The sequence below is a fragment of the Pristiophorus japonicus genome, chromosome 9 (genome assembly GCF_044704955.1).
Source record: "Pristiophorus japonicus isolate sPriJap1 chromosome 9, sPriJap1.hap1, whole genome shotgun sequence".
Lineage (NCBI taxonomy): Eukaryota > Metazoa > Chordata > Chondrichthyes > Pristiophoridae > Pristiophorus > Pristiophorus japonicus.
In genome coordinates this window covers 182,697,911-182,713,780 of record NC_091985.1, presented here as the reverse complement: position 1 = coordinate 182,713,780, position 15,870 = coordinate 182,697,911, and the positions used below count along the sequence as shown (strand labels likewise).

At 44.3% G+C, this 15,870-nt stretch overlaps 1 non-coding gene across 1 annotated transcript; it reads left to right on the top strand.

Annotated features, from left to right (window-relative positions):
- The first annotated feature begins 14,142 nt into the window (after positions 1 to 14,142).
- Positions 14,143 to 14,338, top strand: LOC139274254 (U2 spliceosomal RNA). Its single transcript, XR_011595436.1, has one exon. It is a non-coding gene; the product is annotated as a U2 spliceosomal RNA (small nuclear RNA).
- Positions 14,339 to 15,870: the final 1,532 nt, after the last annotated feature.

Sequence of the window (15,870 nt, the reverse complement as noted above, 5' to 3'; positions counted from 1 at the left end):
GAAGGATAACCAAAAGAATGTCAGACTGCAAATGTTACAACATTGGCACAAATAGCAGACTTGCTCAAGGTTTTGGTTACTAGTCACGCCAGTAAAATTGTAGCAATGGGTGAAAAGCTCTTTGTGTAAAAACAGTTGCTATTACACATAACCACTTGCCCGTATCTAATTGGGCAAGGAAGGCCAGGTGTCGGCTCATGAGTGGACAAAGGGAAGGAGGGATCACAAAAGGATAGGGTGAACTGAATGTCCCTCAACTGTATTACGTACCGAAAGTGTATAACTGTTGCGCCCCTACATTGTAACGGGGCTTGTCCGAGGGAAGTGAGCGCACTCAGAGGGAGAGCGTTCCTTTGTTCTGATAAGTCCCGGCCGGTGAAACAATTAATAAAGTCTGCTTTGTTATAAGCGGCTACAGTGTTCGCGTGTCAGTGTATTCGCTGAAACAGATTGAGGGAAAAAGAATCCGTATCAACATTTGGTGTCAGAAGTGGGATCTCAACAGACGACTGCCGAAAACTTGCGAATTAAGAGCCAGACTAGCCTTGGACGAGACGGGAGGAAAGTGGCCACTGGAGTGAGTATACTTTAAATACCACTTCAGTTTCCTTCAGTTCCAAAAGTCTGAGGAAATTTTGGCCACTCGCTGGTTCTCAGGTAGCGTCTGAACGAGATCCAGGTCAACCTGGCGAATACCTTCTAAACTTAGGAAATCGCGCGTGAACGCGAACCGCGGGGCGACGCGGAAGGATAGGGAAATCTGGAACCTTGAACAAATTAAGTAAGGCTTATCGCGCGGCGACGTGAACAGGAAAACCGCGGGGCGACGCAGAAGAAAAGGGAAATAGACAATCGTGCGGCGACACGGAGGATAGGGAATTAGGTAAAATTAAGCCGCGGGGCGACGCGGGACTGTGTAAATTTAAAATTGTACTTATGCCAGCTACGGCGTCGATCTTGTATATCACTTGGTCCGACTCGGCTCTGGATAAGATAACTTAAACCACCGCGGGGCGACGCGGGGACAATCGGGACTAATTAGGACCCTGATCCTACGCGGGGCGACGCGAGGATGGGTAATCATTTGGATAAAACTACGGGTACGGGTAGTCCACTACAAAAGTTATGTGAAAAATTCCCTGAAAGAGCTGGACAATTTAGACTGTTATCTGGAACCTAGAACAAATTATTAGGAGATGATCAATTGTGTAAAACTAAACCGCAGGGCGACGCGGGAATGGGCAATCATGGATCCAAATATAGAGCCGGCCAAAACAATTAATAGGAAAGAAGAGAGACTTTTGTGAACGTCTATTTTGAATGAGAAGTACTTGTGTGATTTTGACTGCAGAATGAAAGCCTATTTGGGAAACCGGGGAGTTGTGGTTTGTTTTAGCTCCACTTTTTCAAACAGAGTGAAAGTTTTTTTTAACCCTTTGTAGTGTTGTCCTGTATGTGGGAAGTTTTAAGACATTTTAAGTTAGGAATGCAGGTGTGGATATATTCGGATGATAAGTTACGGAGCTAGGAAATGCACAAAGGATAGGTTTGTTGAATAAAAGATAAAAAAATACATGGTCCCGGTGGTTGAAAAAAAAAGAATTTATTTGACACGCTCACTTACTTGTCGAAAGAAAACATGCAATGATTGATTACATTGGGTTGAAAGACCTAAATTTAGTCTCGGAATGAGATAAAGAATGCCTTTTAAAAAAGCTTCTAAGCTCAAAAAAAAGTTTTAAATAAAGATTGAAATTACAAAGTTTGAATTGGGATTTTGAGATATTCAGAGAAGGCACAGCAAAATACTGAGGTGGATTCAAAAAATTTTTTTTTATATTAAATCTGAACTCTTAAAGAAAATAGGAGATATAAAACTAAAAGGTTTGGAAACAATCTAGAAATACCTTCAGGGATCAGGTCAAACTCCTGGGCGAGTGGCGAGCTATCTGCGAAGGTGTAAAAGGGACTTTTTGAAAAATGTTAAAAACAGCAAGCTTAAGCAGTTTCAAAGAGGCATTGTAACGACCTTGAGGCTGGAACAATTGAGATAACAAAAAGCAGCCCTCTCAGCCTACGTGCCAGACTCCCCTCTGGTTATGGAAAAGACGGAAAAAAAAGACGCAACCTTGAAAGAAAACAAATTGAATGAATTTGAAAGAAAAAGTGTCTTCGATTGTCTGATGATTTTAAATTAACAAATTTACCGAGACACGAGCCCTCTGTGTAAAATACAAAACCTAATTTGAAGAAAGGAGATCTTAAAAAAAAAGACGTAACGTACTAAATAGGTGCTGAAAGGAAAAAAAAGTGTTCTGAGATGGAAAAGGACATAACTTACTAAATACTAGCTGATATTTGCTGTGAAAAAGATATTGGCTTAATTGAAAAAATTTTGGAAGAGGTAAAAGACACTCTCCATTGATAATGATTTTAAATTATGAGAAAGTTCCACTGCAGTTTGAAAAGATGAATCACTTCTGTCAAGTTGGCAGGAAAACGCCACTAAGTTAGGATTCTCATTAATGGAAGGAGGACATGTTAAACCCCAAGATGTCTTAAAGAAAGAGTGCGCGCACGAAAAACGTACTAAGAGCTCCACTCGGACCTCTGAAAAGGGTATTGATAGATTACGTAGTCAAATGGTTGGCCTTGCATTGACCGAGGCTGATGACGAAATTGAATTTCAGTAAACAAAATAGCTATTAAAAATGTGTGGTCTCGTTTTAAATCAATTTTTAAAAAAAATCTTTGGCAAGTACTTGAATTAGAAGTTAAAAAAAAAATTGGAGTTTAATCTAAATGCTGCCTTTCCTGATGAGAAGACTTTTATTATGACGGCTTTACTAATGATTTCTGCTGTTTAACGGATTCCTAATTTCTAAGCAAGTTTTGAAGGCACAAAGACTTAAAAAAAAAATGTTTTCAGATGATTACGCGAAGTCACGTAATTACATCAGGTCTTCTTACAAACCTGTAAAGGACTTAACCCTTTCCATTGACAGCCGTTTTATACTGAACATTATTAATTTGGATTTCTTAATAAAATAAAGACTCACCTGACAGATAAAGGAAATGGTGGGATAGTCAGAATAAAATAGAACGAGCTTATCTAATAATACTTGCCTGATACAATAAAGAAATAGATACTCAAACAAAACAAATTGAAGAGTTAAAAGGCTAAAATAAATAAGCTGAAAGAGATTTAAAAAAAAAGGGATCAGACAGATACAGATAGTACAGTGCACAGCCATAGCACCATCACCTGTGGCAAAAGAGCCAATGTACCCCACAGTGGGGAATCCACAAACCCAACCTAACCCTGACCTCCGATTTCACAGAGTGACCTCGACATGCATGGATAAAAGATGAGTCAGACTAAAAATCCTGCAACGGATAAGTTAGCCTCGGAAAAACCAATGCCAACCATCAAAGATGTCATTAAAGCACAGGAGGACGCTCGTGAAAAAGATAAACTGTTGTGGAAAGATTATGGATGTACTTATGACAATGTTTCTAAACTCTGGACCACTCCCGCGGAACAGACTTGCATGTCTGACGAGTTGGCCCTATGGGTTATTGAATGTATTGTGGAGCAAGGACAACAAGTGACATGCTTTTGGCCACTTGGTGGCACCCTAGATTCCAGGCGCTGGCCCAGAACATCAGTAGTCGCTGCCTTGTTTGCCAACAGTATAATCCAGGGAAGGGAGTCTCCTGTTATTGGGGTAAGATGCCCCTACCAGAAGGTCCCTTAGAGACCTTGCAGTTGGACTACATTGAGTTGCAAAGAGTTCAGTGTTACAAATATGTGTTAGTAATAGCAGATGTGTTTAGCAAATGGATCGAAGCCTACCCTACCCTGGACAATAAGGCTCAAACTGTTAAGGTGTTAATGAGGGAAATTGTTCCTAGATATGGTATCCCAGCTTGACTGAGTTCCGATAATGGCCCTCACTTTATTGGCCAAGTTAACAAAGAATTCTGTTCCCAGATGCGCATTAACCAGCAGCTGCATTGTGCCTACCGACCCCAAGCTGCGGGACTAGTTGAGCGTGCTAATCAAACTCTTAAAACCAAGCTTGCAAAACTGGTAGCATCAACCGGACTCAATTGGCTCAAACTCCTTCCCATAGCCCTATTCCAGATCCGAACTACTCCCACCGGTAAGGCTAGACTGACCCCCGCTGAGGTCATTTATGGTAGGCCCCTTAGGACCCCCTGGAATCAGAATGTCCCCTCCACTGTCCAATTCCACCACATGACTGAGGAAATGACCACCTATGTTCTTTCCCTGACTCAGGCTCTGCGAATAGCCTACAACCAGGTTCAAGATGCTCACCTCGACCTCCCAGTTTTGCCCGAATGGATTCGGAAGGGATTAGAGCCACAATGGGAGGGGCCTTTTCAGGTGTTACGTACTACCCCCACTGCAGCTAAGGTTGAGGGGAGAAGCGCCTGGGTTCACCTGCACCACTGTAAACTTGTCACCCCATAACGAACCTATTTTACTGGTTGTCCTAACCCCTGTTTCTGTTCCAGACTTCCTCTTCTCCATAGCTGAATAAGGTCATTCCTAGGAGCGTCCCGACTAACCTAGTGGGTCCCGAGGAGAACAGTTTGAACCCCTGCCCGTAGTGATAGACAACCAGCTACACCGACGGTGACCTGAGAAGAGAGGCGAGAAAACCGAACTCTTTGAATCAGCAAAATATTCGGACTATTTATCCTTGTCCATAGAGATGCTACAAGAAACATTTTGTTCTCGAGTAATTGTTAAACGAGAGCAATAAGATGAAACTGTGTCTGTGTGCCACAGTCTGTATAGTAGCGTTGGTGTACGTCAAGTGCGGCGTGGGGGAAGCGAGACTGAAGCGAGAGCTCCATGTAAACACCTTTTTGTATATGTCTTATGTTTATGCGCGAAATGAGAACTTTTCTAGTTGCTGGGTGTGCTCACATATCCCTATACATTCAAAAGGGGGAATTCCTTTGCGCCCGTTCCACTGACCCTAACTGAGACTGTCAAGTGGCTTCTGAGCCAGACTAGCATGAGAGGAGGGGGGGGCCAATGCAAATACGAAAGATGAAAGGCGGGTTAAGAGAGGGATCACGGAGGGCAGGAGGAGCATCATACCGTTACCGTGTGGACAACCACGGGGACGTCACCGAGTGGGAGAGTGCTGGGTACCCCATTAGTCAAATGTTCCAGGGATGGTACCAATCACCCTATGACCATAAAAAGGAACCCCCATTCTTAGTCCTGACCAATACCTCGGGGATCGGGAGGCCAACCGGGACCATATGTTTAACCCGAAATGACACCAGCAGAAAGGGACATATCATAGAGTATAGCGATTGCCCACACAACCTCAACATCACAACAGGTGCACGAATCACTATCCTCTCTCACCTTCTGAATAAAACAGGTGGAGGTCTGTGGGCCCAGTCTTGGGACCCCAACACAATATATAAAAAGGCAGCGTATAACGGCACGTATTTTGTGTGCGGGCATAGGGCGTATTCCTGGTTACCTAGGCGATGGACATGCTCCTGCTATTTGGGATATGTGGTGCCATTTGTGCAGCAAACACGTACCCTGGCGGAAGCACATGCCTCCAGCCGACACAGGCGAGCCCTCACCCCCGCCGAAAGGTTCTTTGGGGTCATGATGTTCCCATTCGGGATAGGACGCACCATGGATGAAGTACAGAACCTAGAGAGGGTATTGGAACAGATAGCTAACTATACTGCTGAAGCTCTGGAGGACATCACGGCCGAAACAGTAGCAATACGGACCGTGGCATTACAAAACCGAATGGCCCTCGATTATCTGTTAGCTGAGAAAGGGGGAACATGTGCCCTGATACGATCTGAATATTGCACTTACATCCCCGATAGTTCAGAAAACATAACAAATCTCGCTGATCACATAAGAAGGGAGGTGAAGAAGTTATCCACGCCAGCAGGAGGATCTAGCTGGTTTGATTGGCTATTAGGTGGATCCTGGGGATCCTATCTAATGCATGGAGCAATTATTCTCATCGTAGTAATAATTACCTGTTGTTTGATTATTGGTTGTGTGAATGTTTAAAATGTATAGAGACATTGAAGTTGAGAACGTGGGAATTGTATAGGGACAGTATAAGCTAACAAAGAATTCATGGTGGAATAGCCATGACATCTCGGACTCGAGACTGCGAAATGTTACAACACTAACACATATTGAAACAAAACCCACAGCTTGCAGAAAAACCTCAAGGTCTTATTAAATCATGTTATTAACCTGAAACATTAACAGAAGGTCTTTGTTTAAAATCAGACCATACTTAGGTCGGCTTATGAGTGGACAAAGGGAACGAGGGACCAAAAGAGATAGGTTGAACTAGGATGTCACTCTAGCCCTATCTTGTTATCTTTTGCCGAGAATGTATAACTGTTGTCGCTTTACGATGTAACTTCACTTATCCGTAGGGAGTGTGTACGTTCTATCGAGAGAGTATATCTTCTGTCTGATAGGTCTTACCGGCTGGTAAAATAAAGACTGCTTTGTTCAAAGCAAAGAGGTATTCGACTCAGTAATTTTACTGAACCAGATTGAGGTAAAAGAATCCAGGAATTTACATTTGGTGTCAGAAGTGGGATCTCAACGGACGACTGCCGAAAACTTGCGAATTAAGAGCCAGACTAGCCTTGGACGAGACGAGGGGAAAGTGGCCACTGGAGTGAGTATGATTTCAGTACTGCTCCAGTTTCCCCCGGTTTCAAAAGTCTGAGGAATGTTTAGCCACTCGCTGGTTCTCAGGTAGTGTCTGAACGAGATCCAGGACAATCTGGTGAATACCTTTCAAACTTAGAATAGGGAATAGAGATAGGGAAATTGCGCGATGACGCAAACCAAGCGGCGACTTGGAAAGATAGGTTATAGTTAGAGCTAGATAGGGATAGATGATCAATCATGGATCCAAAAATTAATAGGAAAGAAAAGAGACTCTTGTGAATGTCTGTTTAAATGAGAAATGCTTCTGTGATTTTTACTATAAAAAAAAGCCGGGGAGTTGTGGTTTGTTTTATCTCAAACAGAATGAAAGTTTGTTTTAACCCTTCGTAGTGTTGTCCTGTATGTGGGAAGTTTAAGAGTGTGAACCTTATTGAATTACGTATATTCGGATGATAAGTTACGGAGCCAGGAAATGCACAAAGGATAGGTTTGTTGAAAAAAAAAGAAAAAATTACATGGTCCCGGTGGTTAAAAAAAGAAAAACTTGTTGAAAGAAAACATTCAGAGAAGGCACAGCAAAACAACTGAGATGGATTCAAAAGGATTCAAAAAAAAAAAAATTATATTAAATAACACGACCTTGAGGCTGGAACAATTGAGATAACGAAAAGCAGTCCACAGCCTACGTGCCAGACTTCTCTCCAGTTATGGAAAATACAAAAAAAAAGTAACGTACTAAATAGGTGCTGAAAAAAAATGTTCTGAGCTTTTAAATTATGAGAAAAATTCCACTGCAGTAAAAAAAAATAAATCACTCCTGTCCAGTTGGCAGAAAAACGCCATTAAATTAGGGCTTTCATTGACTGATTGAATTTAAACTGCGCAGTGACGCGAAAGGATAGGGAAATTTGGAGACTAAAAGAAATTAAATAAGGCTCATAAGAAATCAAATTTAGAAAATTAGGCTCACAGGGAATAAAATAAGGCTTATGGGGAATTAAATAGAGGATAGGTGTTCAATTCAGGTACGACGTCGACCTTGTATATCACTTGGCCCATCTAGGCTCTGATTGAACTTAAATCCCACAGCAACTCGGAAGGTAGGGCCGACGCGAGACGCACAGCGGCGCGAGCGTGCAGCCGAGTGGAGGAAGGCACACGCAGACGCACGGCAACGTAAACGCGTGGTGACGCAAGACGTGCGGCGGCGCGTTTACGTTGCCGTGCGTCTGCGTGTGCCTTCCTCCACGAGTAAACATGGGCCGACGCGAATGCGCAGCAACGCGAACCGCGAAAGTCAGTGCTGATTTCAGTAAGTCCGTTTATGTGTTGAGTTTGTCAAGCGTGTTTCGGTGGAATCGCGTGGAGACGCAAGCCGTGGGGCGACGCGGTTATGTGTTGAGTTTGTCAAGTGTGTTTCGGTGGAATCGCGTGGAGACGCGAGCCGTGGGGCAACGCGGCTATGTGTTAGATTAGTAAGTCTGTTTTTCAGTAAAGTCTGTTTTTAAGTAAAGTCTGTTCGTTTTAAGTTTGTTTAAATCGCACGACTACGTGAACGCGTAACGACACGGTAATGGGTAATCAGTTGGATAAAACAACGGATGCGGGTAGTCCGTTACAAAAGTTACGTGAAGAATTCCCTGAAAGAGCTGAAGACTTTAGAAAATTATCAGGAGCCCTGAACAAATTATTGGGAGATGATCAATGGCCTCTAGGTGGCACTAGAAGCGTAGAGGTAGTAAAAAAAAAGCACAGGGATTATCAAAAAAAAAATTAATTTAATTAAAAGATGCATCACTTCTGCAAACAAATGCTATTAAATTAGGACTTTCATTGACAGAGAGAACACATGTTAAAACTGTAGACGTCTTAAAAAAAAGAATGTGCGCACGAGAAACTTACTAAGAGATCCTCTGAGACCTCTGAGAAAGGTATTGACCGACTACGTAGTAAAATGACTGGCTTTGTGTTAACCGAGGCTGATGATGAAATTGATGAGTGGTCACTGACTCAGCGCCCAACGGCGCCTCCCGCACCCCCTGGCCCCTTGCTCCAGTCCTCTTCCCAACACCCTCCACCTTACACTCCGGCAAGAGGAGTTAAAAATTACCCCATACCACCAAAGCAACAAACCCAAACTGACTCCTCATCCTCTGATAGCGATTCGGATCCCCAGTTCACAAGCAATATAGCTGAAAGAACCAGATCTCATACTCGAAAGGGCAGAACTATATCTCGACATCACAGACAGTGCCGTAAATCTTCTAGTCAATCTACCAGTCCAAGTTGTGAAAGATATAGCAAACACCCCCGCCGATCGAGACGCAGAACTGTCAAGCAGTCAGACAGCTCCGAAGCATCCTCCGACTTAGAAATGATTTCCAAGATCCCAAAGTCCCGACACCAATTCCCTGTCGGACCAATGCCAAACCCTGATGCACAACAAGCTGCAGACCACCCCACTATAGATGTCTATGTGATCTTCGAACAACTATTTGATTGCTCACGCTATCCGGACAAATGGAAAGGGCAGTTAGATATTATTGGCAGGAAAAGAAAGGGGAGGGGGGAGGTGCGCCCCCAACCCGGGTCAAGACTGAATACGTGACTAGAAAGGAAGAGCCATCTCGGGAGGAAGGATCAATAGAACCGCAGTGTTGCATACAGGATTGGATGGATAAGCAAGGATACGGTTATACTAAACAACCAAACGGCCCGAGCCCTGCTAATAAACCTCCCTATTGTCCCCGGCATGGTATGGGAAGAGGCCGGGACTGGGTAAGAGGAACTGACTGTTTTAATTGTGGGCAGGAAGGACATTGGAATAAAAATTGCCCCTACCGTCAGCATGGAAAAGGAAGAGGAGGAAGAGGAGGGGGACAAGGGGTGAGAGGAGGATCTTACACTAACTTCTCCCAGAACAACCCCTTTGGTCAATTGTCCCCCGATTGACTACGCAGCTTGATTGTGCAGAGATCCTCCCCGGACGACGAACCCATTCTGAATGAGTGGCAACCCTTTTTGATAAATACGGGAGCCTTCATGTCTTCTGTACAATCAAAGCTTAAACTCCCTGCCTCTACGGAAACACAGGAACTTTCAGGATTCCTGGGACAATCTCGACATTCCCAGTGTCAGAACCGGTTAAAATGGGTTACCAAAAAGAATCGGTGGAACATCGAGTTGTTATCACAACCAATCTGGACTGTAACTTGATGGCTAGAGACCTCCTTTGCAAATTCCAGTTGCATTTGGAGTGTGGAGATGATGGGATTATTGTAAAACAGGAAACCCTTAAGCGGCAGTATTATACCACTAGAACCCCTCAGTGGTGGTCTCTGGACCTGCCGCAGGCACCCTACCACGTGACCCTAGCATACGATCCCAGTGGAAAGAATCAGGACCTGCAGAACTTTTATCAGGATCACGAGGGGAAGTGAAGGGAATTCTATTAAGGGCTAGAGTGACTGGACTGGAAAGAGAGGCAGATTTTGTGGAAGTGGATAAGAATCTGTGGAAACAGCCCCTAACAATGGCACTGCATATTGCTCGTGAAGTATTAGCCCCTCACCATGGGGACCCCAAGAAGGTCTTAACGACTCTGCAGCATCATACTGGCTCTGACATACCTGACTATGTGGATCCTCATGTGTGGGCAGAGGACCCCTCCCAAGTGGGTTATACTCCCATTGATCCAATTGAGATCCCAGTGCAGGGCAATGTGGACTGGCCCTCTATCCGACAGAACCCACTGAAATCACAGGCAATCCTAAACTGACCTTTCGGCACTGTACTGCAATTAATCCGGCCTGTATTCTTACTGAGCCACCCCAAGATGAGGAACAACCCAGTCATGATTGTTTATGTATGTTGACGGAAGTACTTCTATTAATCCAGAAGATACACGAATCTCAGGATATGCCATAGTAAACCAGGAGAATCAGGTCTTGGAATCTGCTGCTTTTGAAACTGCCTATTCTGCTCAACAAGCTGAACTATTCGCCCTCACCCGAGCCTGTATCTTGGCCAAAGATCTCAAAGTCAATATCTATACCGACTCTAGGTATGCCTTTGGGGTGGCCCATGATTTCGGACAATTATGGAAAAATAGGGGATTCCTAACCTCACAGGGGAATGAGATATCTCATAAACAGCTAGTATCTGATTTGTTGCAAGCCCTCATGTTCCCCAAACGCATTGCCATTGTCAAATGTACCGCCCACACTACCGGAAATTCTCTGGTTGATATAGGGAATCGTTGTCTTGACCAAGAGGCCAAACAGGCCTCTCGTGACCAACAGATGGTAGTGCCCAAAATTATGAGTCAGACTAAAAACCCTGCGAAGGATAAGTTAGCCTCGGAAAAACCAATGCCAACCATCCAAGATGTTATAAAAGCACAGGAGGACGCTCCTGAAAAAGATAAACTGTTGTGGAAATATTATGCATGTACTTATGACAATGTTTCTAAACTCTGGACCACTCCCGCGGAACAGACTTGCATGTCTGACAAGTTGGCTCTATGGGTTATTGAATGTATGCATTTTGCTACTCATTGTGGAGCAAGGACCACAAGTGATACACTTTTGGCTACTTGGTGGCACCCTGGACTCCAGGCGCTCACCCAGAACATCAGTAATCGTTGCCTGGTTGGCCAGCAACATAATCCAGGGAAGAGAGTCCCCTGTGATTGGGGTAAAACGCCCCTACCCGAAGGTCCCTTTGAGACATTTCAGTTGGACTACATTGAGTTGCAAAAAGTTCAGTGTTACAAATATGTGTTAGTAATAGTAGATGTGTTTAGCAGATGGATTTAAGCCTACCCTAACCTGGACAATAAGGCTCAAACTGTTGTTAAGGTGTTAATGAGGGAAATTGTTCCTAGATATGAGATCTCAGCTCGACTGATGACCACCTATGTTCTTTCTCTGACTCAGGCTCTGCAACTAGTTCACAACCAGGTTCAAGATGCTCACCTCGACCTCCCAGTTTTACCCGAATTGTCCCTCGTGGCACCAGGGAAGTATGGATTCGGAAGGGATTAGAGCCACAATGGGAGGGGCCTTTTCAGGTGTTACTCACTACCCCCACTGCAGCCAAGGTTGAGGGGAAAAGTGCCTGGGTTCACCTGCACCACTGCAAGCTCACCACCCTCTAACGAACCTATTTTACTGGTTATTCTAACTCCTGTTTCTGTTCCAGACTTCCTCTTCTCCATAGCTGAACAAGGCCGTTGGCATCCTAATTGGAACGTGGACCAGTTTGAACTTTTACCCGTAGTGATAGACAGCCAGCTACACCGATGGTGACCTGAGAAGAGAGACGGGAAAACTGAACTCTTTTAATCAGCAAAATAATTGGACTATTTATCTGAATCCTGAGCCATAAGATGAAACTGTCTGTATGCCACAGTCTGTATAATAGTATTGATATATGACAGTTTCGGCGCATGGGAGGGGAGACAGAGACGAGAGCTACATGTCTTATGTTTATGCGCAAAATGGGAACTTTTCTGGATATTAGGTGTGTTCACATTCCCTATACATTTTACTCCTAGAATGATCCTAAGTGTTATCATGGAATGATAAAAGGGGGGAATGTGAATGTTTAAAATGTATAGAGACATTGAAGTTGAGAACGTGGGAATTGTATAGGAACAGTATAAGCTAACAAAGAATTCATGGTGGAATAGCCATGACATCTCGGACTCGAGACTGCGAAATGTTACAACACTAACACATATTGAAACAAAACCCACAGCTTGCAGAAAAACCTCAAGGTCTTATTAAATCATGTTATTAACCTGAAACATTAATAGAAGGTCTTTGTTTAAAATCAGACCATACTTAGGTCGGCTTATGAGTGGACAAAGGGAAAGAGGGACCAAAAGAGATAGGTTGAACTAGGATGTCACTCTAGCCCTATCTTGTTATCTTTTGCCGAGAATGTATAATTGTTGTCGCTTTACGATGTAACTTCACTTATCCGTAGGGAGTGTGTACGCTCTATCGAGAGAGTATATCTTCTGTCTGATAGGTCTTACCGGCCGGTAAAATAAAGACTGCTTTGTTCAAAGCACAAGAGGTATTCGACTCAGTAATTTTACTGAACCAAATTGAAGTAAAAGAATCCAGGAATTTACATTTGCTTTAACCTTTGTTGTAAAGTCATGATGGCAAGGTTAGCAAACCCTCTTGTGGCCATGGGATCCCGGGTTATGATCCAGCAAACTAAAGACCTACTCGACAAGGAGGATCAGGAAAGAGAGTGCGAACGGCTGAATGCGATACTCCTGGAATAATCCTAAAGATTATCATGGAATGATAAAAGGGGGGAATGAGAATGTGCGAAAATGTATAGAAATGGAGACAATGAAGTGAACAAAGGAATCATGGAAGGATAACCAAAAGAATGTCTAGACTGCAAATGTTACAACATTGGCACAAATAGCAGACTTGCTCAAGGTCTTGGTTACTAGTCACGCTAGTAAAATTGTAGCACAAAGCTCTTTGTGCAAAAACAGTTGCTATTACACATAACCACTTGCCCGTATCTAATTGGGCAAGGAAGGCCAGGTGTCGGCTCATGAGTGGACAAAGGGAAGGAGGGATCACAAAAGGATAGGGTGAACTGAATGTCCCTCAATTGTATTACGTACCGAAAGTGTATAACTGTTGCGCCCCTACATTGTAACGGGGCTTGTCCGAGGGAAGTGAGCGCACTCTGAGGGAGAGCGTTCCTTTGTTCTGATAAGTCCTGACCAGTGAAACAATTAATAAAGTCTGCTTTTTTATAAGCGGCTACAGTGTTAGCGTGTCATTGTATTCACTGAAACAGATTGAGGGAAAAGGAATCCGTATCAACACCCTTTCATAAAACCATGCTGACTCTGCTTGATTGTATAATGCTTTTCCAAATGTCCTGTTACTGCTTCCTTAACAATGGACTCCAGCATTTTCCTAATGACAGATGTTAGGCTAATTGGTGTATAGTTTCCTGCTTTTTGTCTGCCTCCTTTTTTAAGGACAAAGCAGCCCACTTGATTGGCCCTGCATCCACCACCTTCAACATTCACTCCCTCCACCACCGGCACACCGTGGCTGCAGTGTGTACCATCTACAAGATGCACTGCAGCAACTCATGAAGGCTTCTTTGGCAGCACATCTCAGACCGCGACCTCGACCATCGAGAAGGACAAAGGCAGCAAGCGCATGGAAACACCATCACCTGCAATTTCCCCTCCAAGTTACTCACCATCCTGACTTGGAACTATATCGGCCGTTCCTTCATAGTCGCTGGGTCACAATCCTAGAACACCCTCCCTAACAGCACTGTGGGAGCACCTTCACCACACGGACTGCGGTTCAAAAAGGCGGCTCACTCTCACCTTCTCGGGTGCAATTAGGGATGGGCAATAAATGATCGCTTCTTGGCCTTTTGGCTAAGATCATGCGTAACTGACCTGACCAGCCACCATGACCTCCGGGTGGTTTCTCCCTGGTCAGGAAGGTATATGCTTGCTTTTTTGGAAACAGGAGGTGGGTGGGGTGGCTTGACCCATCCACCTCCATGGCACAAACCTGGTATTGCAGTACTTCCAGGAACGGTGCAGTGGCTCTAGGCCTTTTGGCTAAGAGCATTGGCGCAGAGTGATCCTTGGCATGTGCAAGGTGACCTCTGGCGTTTGTGATTTGACAAAGAATTGGAACGATTGGCTACGAATTATTTAAAAAAAAAATAAAAATAAATGCTGGCCTCGAGAGCGCCGCCCACATCTGAAGAACAAATGAAGAAAGGAATCAAATTAATCAGAATGCACCAGATTAAAGTGACAATTCAGCACTTTCTGGGGAGGTGATTGGCCCAGACACATTGGGACTGAATAGTATTTAGAAAGATCCGGACAAAGGGGCAGGGGAAACACAGATACAAACAGAGACACAAATATAGTCACACGCGTACACACAGACACACATATAAGCACAGACATATAATCACACATACACACAGCTACAGACATCTCCCAAACATAAACACAGTCCATACACAGACATATATCACACACACACACAGCCTGTACACAGACATATATCACACACACAGCCTGTACACAGACATATATCACACACACAGTCCGTACACAGACATATATCACACACAGAGCCCGTACAGACATAAATCACACACACAGCCCGTACACAGCGAGGGAATGGAAGACCAGCAGGAAGAGTAGTGCAAGGAAGGTAGTGCAGGGGTCCCCTGTGGTCATCCCCCTGCAAAACAGATACACCGCTTTGAGTACTGTTGAGGGGGATGACTCATCAGGGGAGGGCAGCAGCAGCCAAGTTCATGGCACCGTGGCTGGCTCTGTTGCACAGGAGGGCAGGAAAAAGAGTGGAAGAGCGATAGTGATAGGGGATTCAATTGTAAGGGGAATAGATAGGCGTTTCTGCGGCCGCAACCGAGACTCCAGGATGGTATGTTGCCTCCCTGGTGCAAGGGTCAAGGATGTCTCGGAGCGGGTGGAGGACATTCTAAAAAGGGAGGGAGAACAGCCAGTTGTCGTGGTGCACGTTGGTACCAATGACATAGGTAAAAAAAGGGATGAGTTCCTACGAAATGAATTTAAGGAGCTAGGAGCTAAATTAAAAAGTAGGACCTCAAAAGTAGTAATCTCGGGATTGCTACCAGTGCCACGTGCTAGTCAGAGTAGGAATCGCAGGATAGCTCAGATGAATACGTGGCTTGAGCAATGGTGCAGCAGGGAGGGATTCAAATTCCTGGGGCATTGGAACCGGTTCTGGGGGAAGTGGGACCAGTACAATCCGGACGGTCTGCACCTGGGCAGAATCGGAACCAATGTCCTCGGGGGAGTGTTTGCTAGTGCTGTTGGGGAGGAGTTAAACTAATATGGCAGGGGGATGGGAACCAATGCAGGGAGATAGAGGGAAACAAAAAGGAGGCAAAAACAAAAGACAGAAAGGAGATGAGGAAAAGTGGAGGGCAGAGAAACCCAAGGCAAAGAACAAAAAGGGCCATTGTACAGCAAAATTCTAAAAGGACAGAGGGTGTTAAAAAAACAAGCCTAAAGGCTTTGTGTCTTAATGCAAGGAGTATCCACAATAAGGTGGATGAATTAACTGTGCAAA